The following is a 15,262-nucleotide window of genomic DNA, read 5'->3' on the forward strand; positions in this document are numbered from 1 at the left end:
CATGCTTCCTTCCTGCAAAAAGTACTCAGAAGGAAATATATAAATGCAAAAATCCCAATAGCCCCCTCAGCAGGTGCAAAGTGGGTGGAGACAAAAGAGACGTTGGAAGGTTTGGGATCTATAGGGAAGCTGGCCCCCAACTGGATGGATCCTGCCCAGGGTGTATACTGGGAGTAAAAGGTCCCTCAAGCAGAAGTAATTTTGTGTATGCTTAACCACACCACTTAGTGCTGCTCCTCCATCTTGCTTACATACTTTTCCCTATACTCTTTCAGGGATGTATTGAAACGGGTGAGAGTGGCTACACAGAGACAAGCAACCTCCCACATAGCCACTTCCCCCTCCTCATGGACAGAACAGAAAAAACGTCAGCCTCAGATAAGAAACTTTGAGAAAGTTCTGGGCAGTTGGGGGAAAAAGGGTCAGAATGAAGGCTGGTGCAGGTCACAACCTCCTCATGTCCAGTCATGTTTCGTCATAGCTTTAGTGTCACCTGGTTTTCAGAGGCACTGAATGACGAGAGCTCAGCAGTACCTCTGAAAAGTAGGCCACAATCCTGCAAGTGACTATTTGAATCCCCCTGGAGCCCATTCTATCTGTAGCACTTACCAGGACGCCATCGTAGTGTTTGAGCTCTGCACAGTTTTTAATGGAATTCTCCCTCTAACATCCCTGAGGGGCAGGGAAGTGTTATCCCCATTGTACAGCAGCACAGGGAGGCTGTGCGACTTGGCCAACTTCACACAGGAAGTCTGTGATGGAACCGAGTCTTGTATCTATGTCTCCCAAGTTCTAGGAGGCATCCTGGTCTGAAGAGTTCTGTGTAGCTCAAAAAAGTGTCTCTTTCACCAACAGAAGTAGTCCAATAAAAGGTATTATGTCGCCCACCTTGTGTCTCTAATAACATCTACTGAATTCAGTGGACACACACGTAGGAAATCACACCCACACACACCCATACCAGGTTATTCTAAATTTATTTACATGTAAAGGGATATATTTGTCCCCCTAAGGATAAGCAAATACACCCTTTAAAAATGGGAATGCTAGGGTGATTAGTCTGTACCAGTCTTCCACAGGCAAAATGTCCCTTCCTGAATCATTGAAACATCCCTGCAAACATGCCATTTAACTACGATACATTTATTTTTAAATAGCATTTAAGCTGCATTGGTTTCAGCTTTCATTTAAAACCCACAAAAGCAAAGATATTCAGCATTAACGTGGAAAACCCAGGCAGCGATTCTGTCCTGAATTCACCCCCTTGCAGCCGAGGTGGAGGGGGGTGTGGAATACTGCAGCAGCTTAAAGCCAAAGTGTCTGTCTGGATTTTCAGCCTTGATTTTGAAAAACAGTTCTGTCCTGTCGTTGGTTTGTCTAAATGTAGGTTTTTGTGATTGATCTTATGGGTTTGTTTCCTTTGCAATCGTATTATTGCATAAGAGAAATTTTACTTGGAAAGAGAACTCACAATTTTTTCCCTATCAGCAACATATGTATATCAGCCCTTCTAATAACATCAATCTACTGTGCTCCTTCATACAATGGTAATAATCTTAACAAAACACTCACTGTCTAGGCTGTTACCACTGACAATTGCTTAAGATGGTTTAAAACTGGAAAATATATATAATGAAGGCTCTGGTCCTGTCCTCATGGAAGACAATGGGAGTACTGTCACAGACTTCAGTGAGAGTAAGATCATGCCCTAAAGAGGGTGGACGTTTTTTTTTTAAAAAAAGGCCTTGAATGCTTAACACAATAAACAATTATGCTCTATTGTGTTGACGCCCTACATACTTTGAGGACTTATTAATTGGCACATCGTTGACCTGTAATGGTTCCAGTCTATTCCAGATGTGAAAAAAACAAGCTCAAATTTCCGTAAGAAAACACCATAGGAGCACCCAGGAATTTAGAATGAACCAACTCAGTTGATCTGTTTGCAATTTCAAAGCAGCAGGTTGAGGAGGGGAGAGGGACCAAACCCAATCTACCCTCATTTAATCAGTAGCTTTGTAACTTGTGTAAGGGGGTGGGTGGGAATCCTCCTAAGTATTATCCTACAAACAGAGCTACTGTTCTGGGTTTGTTGGTACTGTTATACCTTTCAAACTCATGTTCTGGACACAGTTTGGCATCTTATGCAGAGATTTTTCTTGTCTATCCAGCATTTTCTCAGATAATGTTTTATCCTAGAAAACAGGAGGTTTGTAATAAGAGAAAATATGATGGACATAAAAGGCCAAAGCCATTTCCCTTCTCTTCCCCACCCCATGACCTCTCCAGGCAGAGCTGATCACTGAAGAGATGCATGGAGGTGTTGAAGAGAATGAAAATTAACCTTGTCTTATTTCCTCATGGAGGAAGCAGCCTGCACATCCCCTAATGCAGCAAGGAAAAGCACAGAAGCACTATGCAGAAGCAGATCAGCCTAGCCCATCTCTCTCCGATGACCTATCTGTATCCTGATGCCTGCTATCTTCTGTGCTGCAATCTGCTGTGAAGCTGGGCTCAGTTCTGTGCACACACACAGCATGGGGTACACCAGTGGAACCAGGGCTGGTCCACACTTGAGATGCTACAGAGGCACAGTTGCAGCATTTTGGTGTAGACACTACCTATGCTGACAGGAGGAGTTCTCCCGTGTTGTCAGCGTGGGTAATCTAGCTCCCAAAGAGGTCGTAGCTAGGGTGACAGAAGAATGCTCCATCAGCCTAGCGCTGTCTATACTAAGAAAACAACAAGGAGTCTGGTGGCACCTTGAAGACTAACAGATTAATTTGGGTATAAGCTTTCATGGGTAACCCCCCCCACTTTTTCTGATGCATCTGAAGAAGTGGGTTTTTTACCCACAGAAGCTTATGCCCAAATAAATCTGTTAGTCTTTCAGGTGCCACCAGACTCCTTGTTGTTTTTGTGGCTACAGACTAACACGGCTACCCCTTGATACTTGTCAATACCAACGGTTAGGTAGGGTTAACTACGGCCCGGGGGGGAGGGGACGGGGGGACGTCAGTTTTACACACCCTTGAGTGACATAGCTGGGCTGACCTAATTTTTTAGTGTAGACCAAGGCTAAGAGCGCCTTTATTCTGGTTTAGCTTATGTCTTTTGGGAAGAGGTTAAGCTATGCCAAAAAAGCCACTATTGTGCTGGATAAGTATCCATAAGAGGAGTTATATCAGTAAAACTACAGCCATTAAACTGGTAAAACCTTCCCGTGTAGAACAGGCTTAAGCCATCTTGATTATCACTACAAAAGTTTTTTTGTCTCCTGCTGATGATAGCTCATCTTAATTAATTAGCCTCTTACAGTTGGTATGGCTACTTCCACCTTTTCATGTTCTCTGTATGTATATATATATTCTTACTATATGTTCCATTCTATGCACCTGATGAAATGGGCTGTAGCCCACAAAGTTTATGCTCAAATAAATTTGCTAGTCTCTAAGGTGCCACAAGTACTCCTATAGTCTTCCCACCGTTGCTGCAAGAGTCCCATCCCTCTGCAGGTCTGGCCATCTGGATCATCCTTCCTGTATTCCTCCACCTCCGTTTCTTTTTCCAGTTTCATCTTGATATATCTATAGCCCTTTGTTATTAGCTAGACAGCTAAATGCTTCATTCTATTTACCATGCTGTAGCTCTGCTCCTGTTTACTTAGAGGTGTGACTGGGGAACACATCTGACCACATGAGTTGTCATTGTCTGTGTGTTTGTATCCTCACGAACTCTGGTAGGAGATCACTGTAATGGGAAAGGGCAGATTACTTTTACAGGCAGACTCCCAGAGCAGGGAGCCCCAGGAAGGACAAGCTCAGACATGCCTCAAGAGTGTGGATTGGAGACAATATACTGGTGGATGGGACACCACAGAGTTGCAGGGGGAAAAGAACAAAGAGATGAAGCTCCACTATGAGGCAGACCCTGCTGGGAGAGGGGACACCAGGGATGCTGCTTTTCCCAGAACACTCTACTAGGTATGAGAAGAGACAGAAAATCAAGTGAAAGGTTCTGACAGGGACACTAACATGCGAGACTCCGGCTACCTCTCCTTGCCCTTTGAAGACCACGCTTCATGACCCAAAGTGGTACAGCTTCCCACATGAGCATACATGCCTTTACTTGCATCTGTTCCTCTCCGCTTTGGGACAGGGACTCTCTTTTAATTCTATGTTTGTACAATGGGGTCCTGGGCCATATCTGGGGCTCCTAGGCCATATCTGGGGCTCCTAGGCGCTGTGGTAATACAAAGTAATAAATCATCCTCCTCATTTGCATTTGGCTGCTAGATAAATACAAAAAAGATTTTACTCCATTGTGTGGTGCACTAGCTTCTGCTGGTGCATCGCAGTGACCCTAATGCCCTAACTCCAGCCTTTCTCCCTCGTTCTGTCCTTCTGTTTTGTTGCTCACATTCACTGTGGGTAAATCTATTCTGCACTGTAAACCTACGTCTGTGGGACACGGGATTGTGGACTCGATGTTTCCAAGCTCACACTTGAGCATCCACACTGCATTGTAAACCTGGGTTTGCAGCAGCTGGACCTGAGTCTCACCACCATGCTAATGTGTTCATACTGCACTATGCAGATCTTCTGACTCAGATCTGCAGCTTGAGCTGTGTCCACCTCAAAATCATAGGGCTTGGAATGGAGTCACAGTGGGATTGGGGCTCTGACCCACCCCCTAGCAGGGTCCTGGGACCCAGGTCCTGAGTGCTTGCTGACCTGAGTCAGAGTGATTTGTGTGTGAGCGGAAACAGAGCTTGGGCTCAAACCGGAGTCAGAGCCTTTTTGTGCAGCGTAGACATGCCCTCTATCATGGCTAAGCTAGAATGATTGGGCTTTAGGGTGGGGACTGCGTCCTCTCATTTGCAGTGGGAGGTGTCTGGCGCACTTTGGGGCACTGTAAGATAATTAGTAAACAAAGAGTCTGCCCTAGGAGGAAACGTCTGTCCCTCTTGTGAGGCAGAGCAAACAGGTGCAGTCCACAGACCTGCCAGCAGCACCAATGTGCAAAGGGGCTGTAGGTCTGGCCCAGTGATGGTCCCCATGCTTTACATCCATCCACTGACTCCTCCTTCTCCACCATAAACACAAACCACTGGTCTTTATATTAGAGGCCCTTTGTGGACTGGCCCTGCCCAACCTTTCAGCTCAAATACCTTATTGCGCCGTTGACCACCTGACCACTTTGCCAGCACTGCCAGCAGGGACCGTCTTTCATTCTGTGCTTGTACAGCACCTCACACAGCGGGGTCCTGGTCCAGGATTGGGATTCCCAGGTATTACAGTAATTGCTGTGTTTAATATTAATTTATACTTTGTGTTATGTAGCTCTGTAAAGCATTTTGCATGAATGGCAAAATAAGGAGCTTTTCTATTCCTATTTACTTTACTTCCAATTCTTTACCTTCATCTGGCCACAGTTGTTGCTGGGTTTTTTTGCTCTATTGTTTTCTAAGATTTGCTTTGTCCTAACTGATACCATGGTTTTCACAACAGTCAGAGGCCTCTTTAATCCATGCTTAGTTTATCCATAGCATACATCTGGATACATCTGAAAAATGTAAGCAGTCATCAGTCTCAGAATATATATGTAATATTAATCTGGATTATTTTATTTTTCAGATCTGAATGAAAATAGGAGTTTACAACCAGAATCTGATTAACTCTTTTGCACCCTGCTATGTAGCACCAGCATGCTGGACCTTAGCACTAACGCAAATGCCATCTCCCAGCATGACATGGATTAAGCTGATCTGACTAGTGCAGAGACAACTGCTTGCAAGCCCTTGTTTGCCATTTTATGGCTGTTAAATTCAGAGGGAGGGAGGCTGATTCTCCTTTTAAAGTTTTCACCCAATTTCTGGGCAGAGACGCACACCACTAGGGAACCTAGCTTTGCAGCAGTCAGCATCTCACAAATTACGTACTGGTTTATAGTTGTGTGGTTGAGTTTTCCTTTCAAACCCTGTATATTAAAGATGAATGAAACAGGAAATTAAAATGAAGTTTGTCCCCTTTGCGTGATGCATAAAGAAGACCTGAAAGTTTTGGGTTTTTTTTTGAACAGGTACAAGGAGGAGGAGCTGAGGAGTTTAAAAAAAAAACCCTAAAGTTATCTCTGCCTTTTTTTATTATTATTATTATTTGGTATTAGAAATTCAGGTCTCATTTCCCTGTGTTTCCTAGAAGATTGTGTGGATGGCTGGAGATCTTTTGCTGTGAAGTTCTGAGTGACCAAAGCGTGCAGCATAAAGACAACCCTAAAGTTTCTTGAGGGCTGCAGAATTGTGGTTCTCTGCAGCAGTGGTTCTCAACCAGGGGTACGTGTACCCCTGGGGATATGCAGAGGTCTTCAAGGGAATACATCAACTCATCTAGAAGTTTTTAAGGTCAGGCTCGACAAAGCCCTGGCTGGGATTATTTATTTGGGGATTGGTCCTGCTTTGAGCAGGGAGTGGGACTAGATGACCTCCTGAGGTCCCTTCCAACCCTGAGATTCTATGATTCTTTGATCTAGATCAGGGGTCCCCAACGCAGTGCCCACACCTGCGGGGGCGTTTAAGTGCGACCGCGTATTGGCCAGCGGACGAGCATCCGCTGAAATGCCGATGAAATTTGTTGGCATTTTGGTGGCGACGCCTCTGGATGACGCTGCTTGCTGCATTTCAGTGGATACTCGTCCGCCGCCATGGTCCTTTGTCTGGTGCCCGCCAGACAAAAAAGTTTGGGGACCACTGATCTAGATATTTGCCTGGTTTTACAACAGGCTACCTAAAAAGCACTAGCGGAGGCAGAACCAACTAAAATTTCATACAGACAATGACTTGCTTATTCTATGTACTATACACTGACATGGAAGTACAATATTAATATTCCATTTGGTTTATAATTACCTGGTAAAAATGAGAAAGGAAGCCATTTTTCAGTAACAGTGTGCTGGGACACTTTTATGTCTGATTTTGTAAGCAAGTTGTTTTTAAGTGAGGTAAAACTTGGGGTATGCCAGACAAATCAGATTCCTGAAAGGGGTACAGTAGTCTGGAAAGGTTGAGAGCAGCTGTTCTGCAGGATTCTGGATTACTACCACTACTACCTTTAGCATTTTAGAAGGGGAGCTCAACTCGATTAACTCTTTTACCACAATGAAGCCCTTTTTGTGGAATAATCCTGGTTCAGCAGCAGGCTGCAAACTGATTAGAAATGCAGGTGATTCATTCCAACTGAGTAAGGCTAGTTTATTACACCCTGATCAGTGAGTTCATGACTTAACAGAGAGGCAGTCACTGTTTCCCTTGGAATTTGATCTCTTTATATTAAACATACCACAGGGACACTGACTTAAGTGAATGCTAAAAAAAAAAAAAAGGGGGGGGGTAAAAAGTTAACACACAAACAAACAATCAGAGAGAAGAATCTGAAAATGCATATGGTTACATTCACCATTAGCCATGGGCACCAGATTTGTATAATTTTTGGTGGTGCTCAGAACGTCCATAGGACAGACCGGGACAACAGCCCATGGCCGGTTGGGCACGGAGTGCAGGGGCCAAGTCACTCACTGCTGCCAGCGCCAGGCTCCCCGCAACCCCCCCAGGCCACTTTGGACTCTGCATCCCCTGAAGCATGGGGCCCCCCCCAAAGCACAGTAAGCCCAAACATTGGTGGAGCCAGGCCCACGTTCCTAAATATTGATGGAGCACAGGCACCATGGGCCCATATAACTCGCCCCCTATGCCATTAGCTGAGCCTTCTTTGTCTGCAATATGCTGAACACTTCATGAGGTTAAGCCCTTTTATGAGATTTCCAGTATTTTCAGGTTTCTGCCATGCTGGAAGGTCACATTGAATCCACAGGTGGTTTTAGTGGGGGCAGCTCCATTGAAATCAATGGAGATTTACCTGCTTACACAGTGGTGAATGAGACTCCTATCTCCCCTTTTTGGCTAAAGCCCCTGTCTGCTTGAGAGTCAGGGTTTCCCAGTGGACTAGCAGCTCTAGCAGTGATATGCTGTGTGACCTTGCAACAGTCACTTCCTTCTCTCCGTGCCTCAGTTTCCCATCCCACCTTTTGATTGCCTTGTTTATTCAGCTTGCAGGATCTTTGGGACAAGGACTGTCACAGTTTGCTCAATGCGCAGCATGATGGGACTGCAGTCTCAGCAGGGGCCTGTAGGTGCTAACAGAACATAAATAATAGTCATCTTCTACAATCACTTAACAGCCTGGTTACATGTTTCTGGACTGGTTGGAGAGCACAGCAAAATCCCCAGGAGTGCCCTGGTTCAGATTGTCAACAGCTTCTTTCTAACTACTGCTAGCAAGCTGCCTTCTGCATTTGTCCTTCTTGTCAACCTTCACAGCTGCATTTGACACATCTCAACATTTGATTCTCCTCAAATGCCTGATGACATCTGTTGGCTTGACTGGAACGCTTTTTTTTCTTGCAGGCCAATCACCAGCAGTTCATATGTCTCTCAACAACTTCACCTCCTCTGGTGAATCAGTTATCTTGGGTAGTTCTCAAGGCTCTGTCCTCAGTCCTCTGCTTTTAATCTGCACGTGCTTTCCCTCTGCAATTTGATCTACCGACACGGCTTTACATTTCATTCAGATGCCAAAGGCACAGATTTACGTTAAAATTAGCCATAAAATTCCTTCTGCTACCATTATGCAGTCTATGTGCCGAGTCAATATCAAGACTTCAGCATCTCAACAGCAGTTACAGTCACTTGCCTCTTACCCCACCATTAAATGTGTCCAGTGTTCAGCTGGGTTATGGTTCAGGATTTGAACTGCATGCAAAGAGGTCTGCTCTTTACCATTTAAAGAACAGGTTTCAGAGTAGCAGCCGTGTTTGGCTGTATCCGCAAAAAGAACAGGAGTCCTTGTGGCACCTTAGAGACTAACAAATTTATCTGAGCTACAGCCCACTTCTTCAGATGCTTCAGCCCATGAAAGCTTATGATCAAATAAATTTGTTAGTCTCTAAGGTGCCACAAGTACTCCTGTACTTTTTATTTAAAGAACACTGTCAGATCCTGTTCCCTCCTCCCTCTTTCTAATGTTGAGACCAGTGTTTCCTTCTGCCATATAGTGCTATTGCAACACTCATATCTGGTACAAATTGCTACTTGCAGAATTCCCAATGGCGCTACCTAGCTATAGGCCTGAATCTGTTCTCACTTTCCTCCAAAACTCCATTGACTTCAAGTTACTCTGGTGTATGTGAGAGGAGCATCAGCCTCTGTATATTTATAATGTACCCATGTATAATGCATCCATGATGTTTGATCTCACGCATAACTGCATATCCTCGTTTGGCTCCGTTATGCTGGTTGCCAGTTTCATTCTAAATTAGCTTCCAGGCATATAAACTTCTTTGAAATCTTAATCTGAGCTTTCTCTGATCTGGTCACTCTGTTACAGCCCTAAACACCAGCTGCAGTAACATCATGTTGGTTTACTCATTTCACCGGTACTATGGGAGGCCACATAGATAGCCACTGTTTTCATTTAGCAGTTTCTCAATGGGGAGCCGTGCCATAAAACATCAGAGGTGCTACTAGTCTTTAACTCTTTGATTTCAAAGGGCTCGTCCACACTAGGGGGGGAAAATAGATCTTAGATACGCAACTTCAGCTATGTGAATAACGTAGCTGAAGTCGAATATCTAAGATCGGATTACTCACCCATCCACACCGCGCGGGATCGATGTTCGCAGCTCTCCGTGTCGATTCCGGAACTCCGTTGGGGTTGATGGAGTTCCGGAATCGATATAAGCGCACTCGGGGATCGATATATCGCGTCTAAATTAGACGCGATGTATCGATCCCCGAGCAATCGATTTTAATCCGCCGATACGGCGGGTAGTCTGGATGTACCCAAAGTGAAGATTTCAGTTGCTAACCAGACATTTGTGCATGGCATTACTCAGTTGTAGATGTTTCATAAAGTGCCTCAAGACCTCTTGATATGATAAGACTCTACATAACCTCAAAGTCCTAACAACAGGACAGAGAGTAATTATAAATCCTTTGTTATTTTTGCAATAGAAATGCGTGTCTATAATGCCTGGCCAAATTTTTGTGTGGGAAATTCCCTTCTGCCTACCTGCAATTCCTTTCCAATTTTACTTCGATATTGAATTCTTCATTTTGACTCTAGAATTGTTGTTGGGTTATATTAAAAGGCTACTTCTGCTTTCCTTGTTTTATGCCAAGCACCAGCATTCCAGCTGTAAGGCTCTCTGGGCAACCTTTGGCTCCTGGCTGCCACCAGGTGTCTTCTTTAGAAACAGTTAGTGGGCTGAGGCCTGGTCTACACTACAGAGTTAGGTTGACACAAGCAGCTTATATTGACCTAACCGTGCAAGTGTCTGCACTAAAATTTTGCTGCTACCGACATAACTCGCCCACTACACTGACTCCCACAAGAGGTAGAGAGTCAATGTAGATGTAGTTAGGTTGACGCAGTGTCAGTGTAGACACTGTGTTGCTTTCATCAACTATTGCTGACTTTCAGAAGCTGTCTCACAATGCCCCACACTGACAGCTTAATTGGTGCAAGTGCTCCTGGTGAGGACAGGCACTGCCAACACAAGAAGCAAAGCGTAGACACACACAAGAATGTAATTACTGCAACAGCTGTATGCCGACGTTAAGTTAGGTTGATTTAATTTTGTAGTGCGGATATGCTTTGAGTGGCTAATTGACTCCGAACCCTACCAGAGGCACCACACATGAAGTCCTGACCAGAACAGCACCCAGCCCCACCAGCTGGTCAGCCTGTGCTATTTAAGCCAGAAGGAAGCACACAAAGTTGTCCACACAGCCAGGTAAATTCCTGGTTGGCTGGCACATTGGACATTGCCTTCTCTCCTGACTCCTGAGCCCTGCTTTCCTGAGTTGTTCCTGATCCCTTCCCTATGTCTCCCAACTCAGACCGTTCGCTCAGCTCCCAATTCTGAGTCTGGGTCTGATTCCTGGTTTGATTCCTGGTCTGATAACTAGGTCTGACTACACGAATTCTGGTTGTGACACGCACCTGTGACGGGTTGGATCACAGAAACCCCCTTGAGAGCTGCCAACCGATGTTCCAAGACTACTTCTATCCCTGTTTTCCCTGCCAGCTTAGGACTTCAGCACCCTGTCTTGCTGAGCCGGTCACTCTTGTCTACTTCAGCAAAGACTCAGAGTCTGAATTACCTGCCCCAAAGCTGCAGGTTTACCTGAAAACAGCTCACAGAAGTGTGCGTGTTTTTAGCACCCAGATGCCCAACTCCCAATGGGGTCTAAACCCAAATAAATCCATTTTACCCTGTATAAAGCTTATGCAGGGTAAACTCATAAATTGTTTGCCCTCTATGACACTGATAGAGAGATATGCACAGCTGTTTGCTCCCCCAGATATTAATACATACTCTGAATTAACTAATAAGTAAAAAGTGATTTTGTTAAATACAGAAAGTAGAATTTAAGTGGTTCCAAGTAGTAACAGACAGAACAAAGTAAGTCACCAAGCAAAATAAAATAAAATGCGCAAATCTATGTCTAATCAAACTGAATACAGATAAGATCCTCACCAGTTCAGAACGCTCCCTTTTACAGGCTAATCTCCTTTTAGCCTGGGTCCAGCAATCACTCACACCCCCTGTAGTTACTGTTCTTTGTTTCAGTTTCCTTAAAGTATCCTGGGGTGGTGAAGAGGCTCCTTCTTTAGCCAGCTGAAGACCAAATGGAGGTGTCTCCCAGGGGTTTAAATAGACTTTCTCTTGTGGGTGGAGACCCCCTCCTCACGCTGTGTAGAATCCAGTCACAAAATGGAGATTTGAATCACAAGGGCACTTGCCCATGCATGACTCAGGACTTGCAGGCAGCAGTCATTACCCACATGCTACCTTGAATGTCCTCAGGTAGACTTATGTGGATTGGAGTCTTCCAAGCTCTTTTGTCTGTTAAGTGCTTCTGGACTGAGCACTTAATTTGCACATTCCTTTCCCAAGAAGTGACCAAAAGGGTTATTTAGAAATCAAGCAATTATACAGCCAATGTTCATAACTCTGAACACACAAATGGTGTCTGCATGCAACTAGGAAGAACATAACCAGTAGATCATAACCTTTACATGTAGCAAAATCCTATTCCAGTTATATCATACATATGTTTAAGAGCACCCCTACCCCACAAAGCCTTATGGGGTACACTGTCACAGCACCAATCTTCATTCTGACCTTTTTTACCCCAACTGTCCAGAACTTTCTCAAAGACATTTATTTGAGGCTGACATTTTCTCTGTTTTGTCAAATTAGTAGAGAATTGTTTTCAAAAGTTTGAGCAAAATCAGCCGACTCATTTCTCATATGTTCCATTCAGGCATGACTCAAAACTAGCTGGGCCAATTTTGTTCAAACTCAGCTTGTTTGGTAGATCTTTAACATAGGGTGACCAGATGTCCCAATTTTGTTGGGACAGTCCTGATATTTGGGGCTTTGTCTTATGTAGGTGCCTATTACGCCCCATCCCCATCCCAATTTTTCACACTTGCTGTCTGGTCACCCTACTTTAACATGGCCTGTTCCTTTGTCCTTGTCCGAGAAAAAGTAGTTTAAAGTCATGGGAAGTTTGAGTGGGACATTTTGTTTAAAATCCTTATGGTTACTATATACAAGAGATACATGAATGACACACTTTCCTTTCCTGCTAGGTAACTGGCTAATATTTGATTATTCTCCAATATTGAACTACTCTCTAAATAATAAATTCTGCAATAGCATATGATATCAGTCAGTGTTAACAGGCACAGCATCCCATCCCCTTGTTTTCACGATAATTTTATGGTGAGGATCAATAGCAGGATGGATAAGCTTGCCTGGCCAAATTCAAACCCTATTGAATAGAATGAGTTTAGAGTTTAATTCGGAGTTGACTAGTGCAAGGGAAGGAAAAGGGTCACATCCCACTTGGGAGAGTGTGAGAGCAAGAGAGGAAAATATACCATGAAAAATGAGGCTGGAAAATTGAGGAGAGAATGGAGTGAAAAAAATGAGTGAAGACCGATGGCATAGAGGGAGGAAAAATCACCAAAAAAAAAAAAAAAAAATGCAGCAGCACCATGAATGCAGAGATGATCAAAAAACAATGGGGAAGACATTTCAGGGAAGAGAAGGTTCAGAGAAGGGCAATTAAAATGATTAGGGGTTTGGAGAGGTCTCATATGAGAAGAGATTAAAGAGGCTAGGACTTTTCAGCTTGGAAAAGAGGAGACTAAGGGGGGATATGATAGAGGTATATAAAATTATGAGTGATGTGGAGAAAGTAGATAAGGAAAAGTTATTTACTTATTCCCATAATACAAGAACTAGGGGTCACCAAATGAAATTACTAGGCAGCAAGTTTAAAACAAATAAAAGGAAGTTCTTCTTCACACAGCGCACATTCAACTTGTGGAACTCCTTGCCTGAGGAGGTTGTGAAGGCTAGGACTACAACAGAGTTTAAAGGAGAACTGGATACATTCATGGAGGTTACATCCATTAATGGCTATTAGCCAGGATGGGTAAGGAATAGTGTCCCTAGCCTCTATTTGTCAGACGGTGGAGATGGATGGCAGGAGAGAGATTACTTGATCATTACCTGTTAGGTTCATTCCCTCTGTGACACCTGGCATTGGCCACTATCGGTAGACAGGATACTGGGCTGGATGGACCTTTGGTCTGACCTGGTACAGCTGTTCTTATGTTATAAGAGTTTGAAGAAATTTTTGTTCCACTCATTTAAAAAATGAATGATTTTGTATTTATTTGATTTTTTGTCACACTATTCATTTCTATTTTTTATTTTATTTTCCATTTCCCCCTTTATTCCCTCTCTCTCCCTCCTTTTTCTGTCTTTCTCCATTTTGCCATTGAAAAGGAGGAGGGGGAAAAGATGGAAGAGGAGCAATAATATACTAAAGACTAAACTTTTTATTTCCCAGTCTTCATGGAAAATTTTGGAAAGACAAACATTTTGGGGGATACTTTCTTATTAAAAAAAGACCATTTTTTGGTGAAAAAAACTGTTGCCATAAAAAAATTCAACCAGCTCTAATATACAACAGCAGCTCTATGCCAACAACCTTGCTTTGGGTTGCTTTATCCTATCCCTTCTACACCTCACTGGTTTCCCATTAACTTGAAAAACCTGTCGTTGAATCAACCCAGTGGAAAATAAAACAGAGTTTAATTACAGGGGGAAAAGTCAATGACCACGAACTAGTTCTGAGAGCCCCCAAGAGGATTTACATCTCCAACCCCACAAGTTTCAACCACACACTGATGAATCCATGTCATGACTCTACAGCCTAGGAGAACTCTTAATTTGGTGCCTCACCTTTTTTGACTCTTCAAGACACCAGGGCCCTATGAGACTGATGTTGTCCCCTAGCCCTCACACAGTCTGCTTTCACTCTTCCTGTGACCTGCATTAGAATGCACTTTTTTATTAAATCTATTGTTAAAAGGCCAAATAGCTGACAGAAAAGCACTCCACACTGCTTTTCAAAGGTAGCTAACAGGGGAGAGATAACTCAGTGGTTTGCACATTGGCCTACTAAACCCAGGGTTGTGAGTTCAATTCTTAAAGGGGCCACTTAGAGATCTGGGGCAAAAATCAGTGCCTGCTCCTGTTAGTGAAGGCAGGGGCTAGACCTGATAACCTTTCAGGGTCCTTTCCGCTCTATGAGATTAGGTATATTTAATAATAGTTCCTCTTTGGGATCCACATATTTTATATTATATTACTCTATATTTTGCCTCAGCAATTACCCCCCAGGGACTGGATCAGGAGTTTCTAAAACATTATGATGATCCTATTGTCATTTCAACATAGCTTCTAGATGAGCATATCCTCAGATCCATTCCATGTCTCTCTCTGTCTGGCACAAGTCAGTCAGAAAAGTAAAAATCACAAACGGCGAGGGCTATCCAAGATACACATTCCTGCCGTGCTAGCGAGAACTTGCCTTGTAGGAGACCATAATAAGTTCATGTGAAGTTCTTAGCTCTCAGTCAAGAGCTACAAAATAAAGTGCAACAAAAATGTCGCAATATCCTTCAGCCAACCAGGCTCCACGGTGCTATACGAACTATGGGCGTGGGCTTGCCCCTGCTAGAACAGAGGGGTGGAATTTACACACCTCTCTGCCAGCCAAGGCAGCTATACTCACGTGGGATTCACCAGCTGGGGAGGGCAGCAGCATTTGCACTGGGAC

Source organism: Gopherus evgoodei, chromosome 6 (assembly GCF_007399415.2).
Source record: "Gopherus evgoodei ecotype Sinaloan lineage chromosome 6, rGopEvg1_v1.p, whole genome shotgun sequence".
In the NCBI taxonomy this organism is placed as follows: domain Eukaryota; kingdom Metazoa; phylum Chordata; order Testudines; family Testudinidae; genus Gopherus; species Gopherus evgoodei.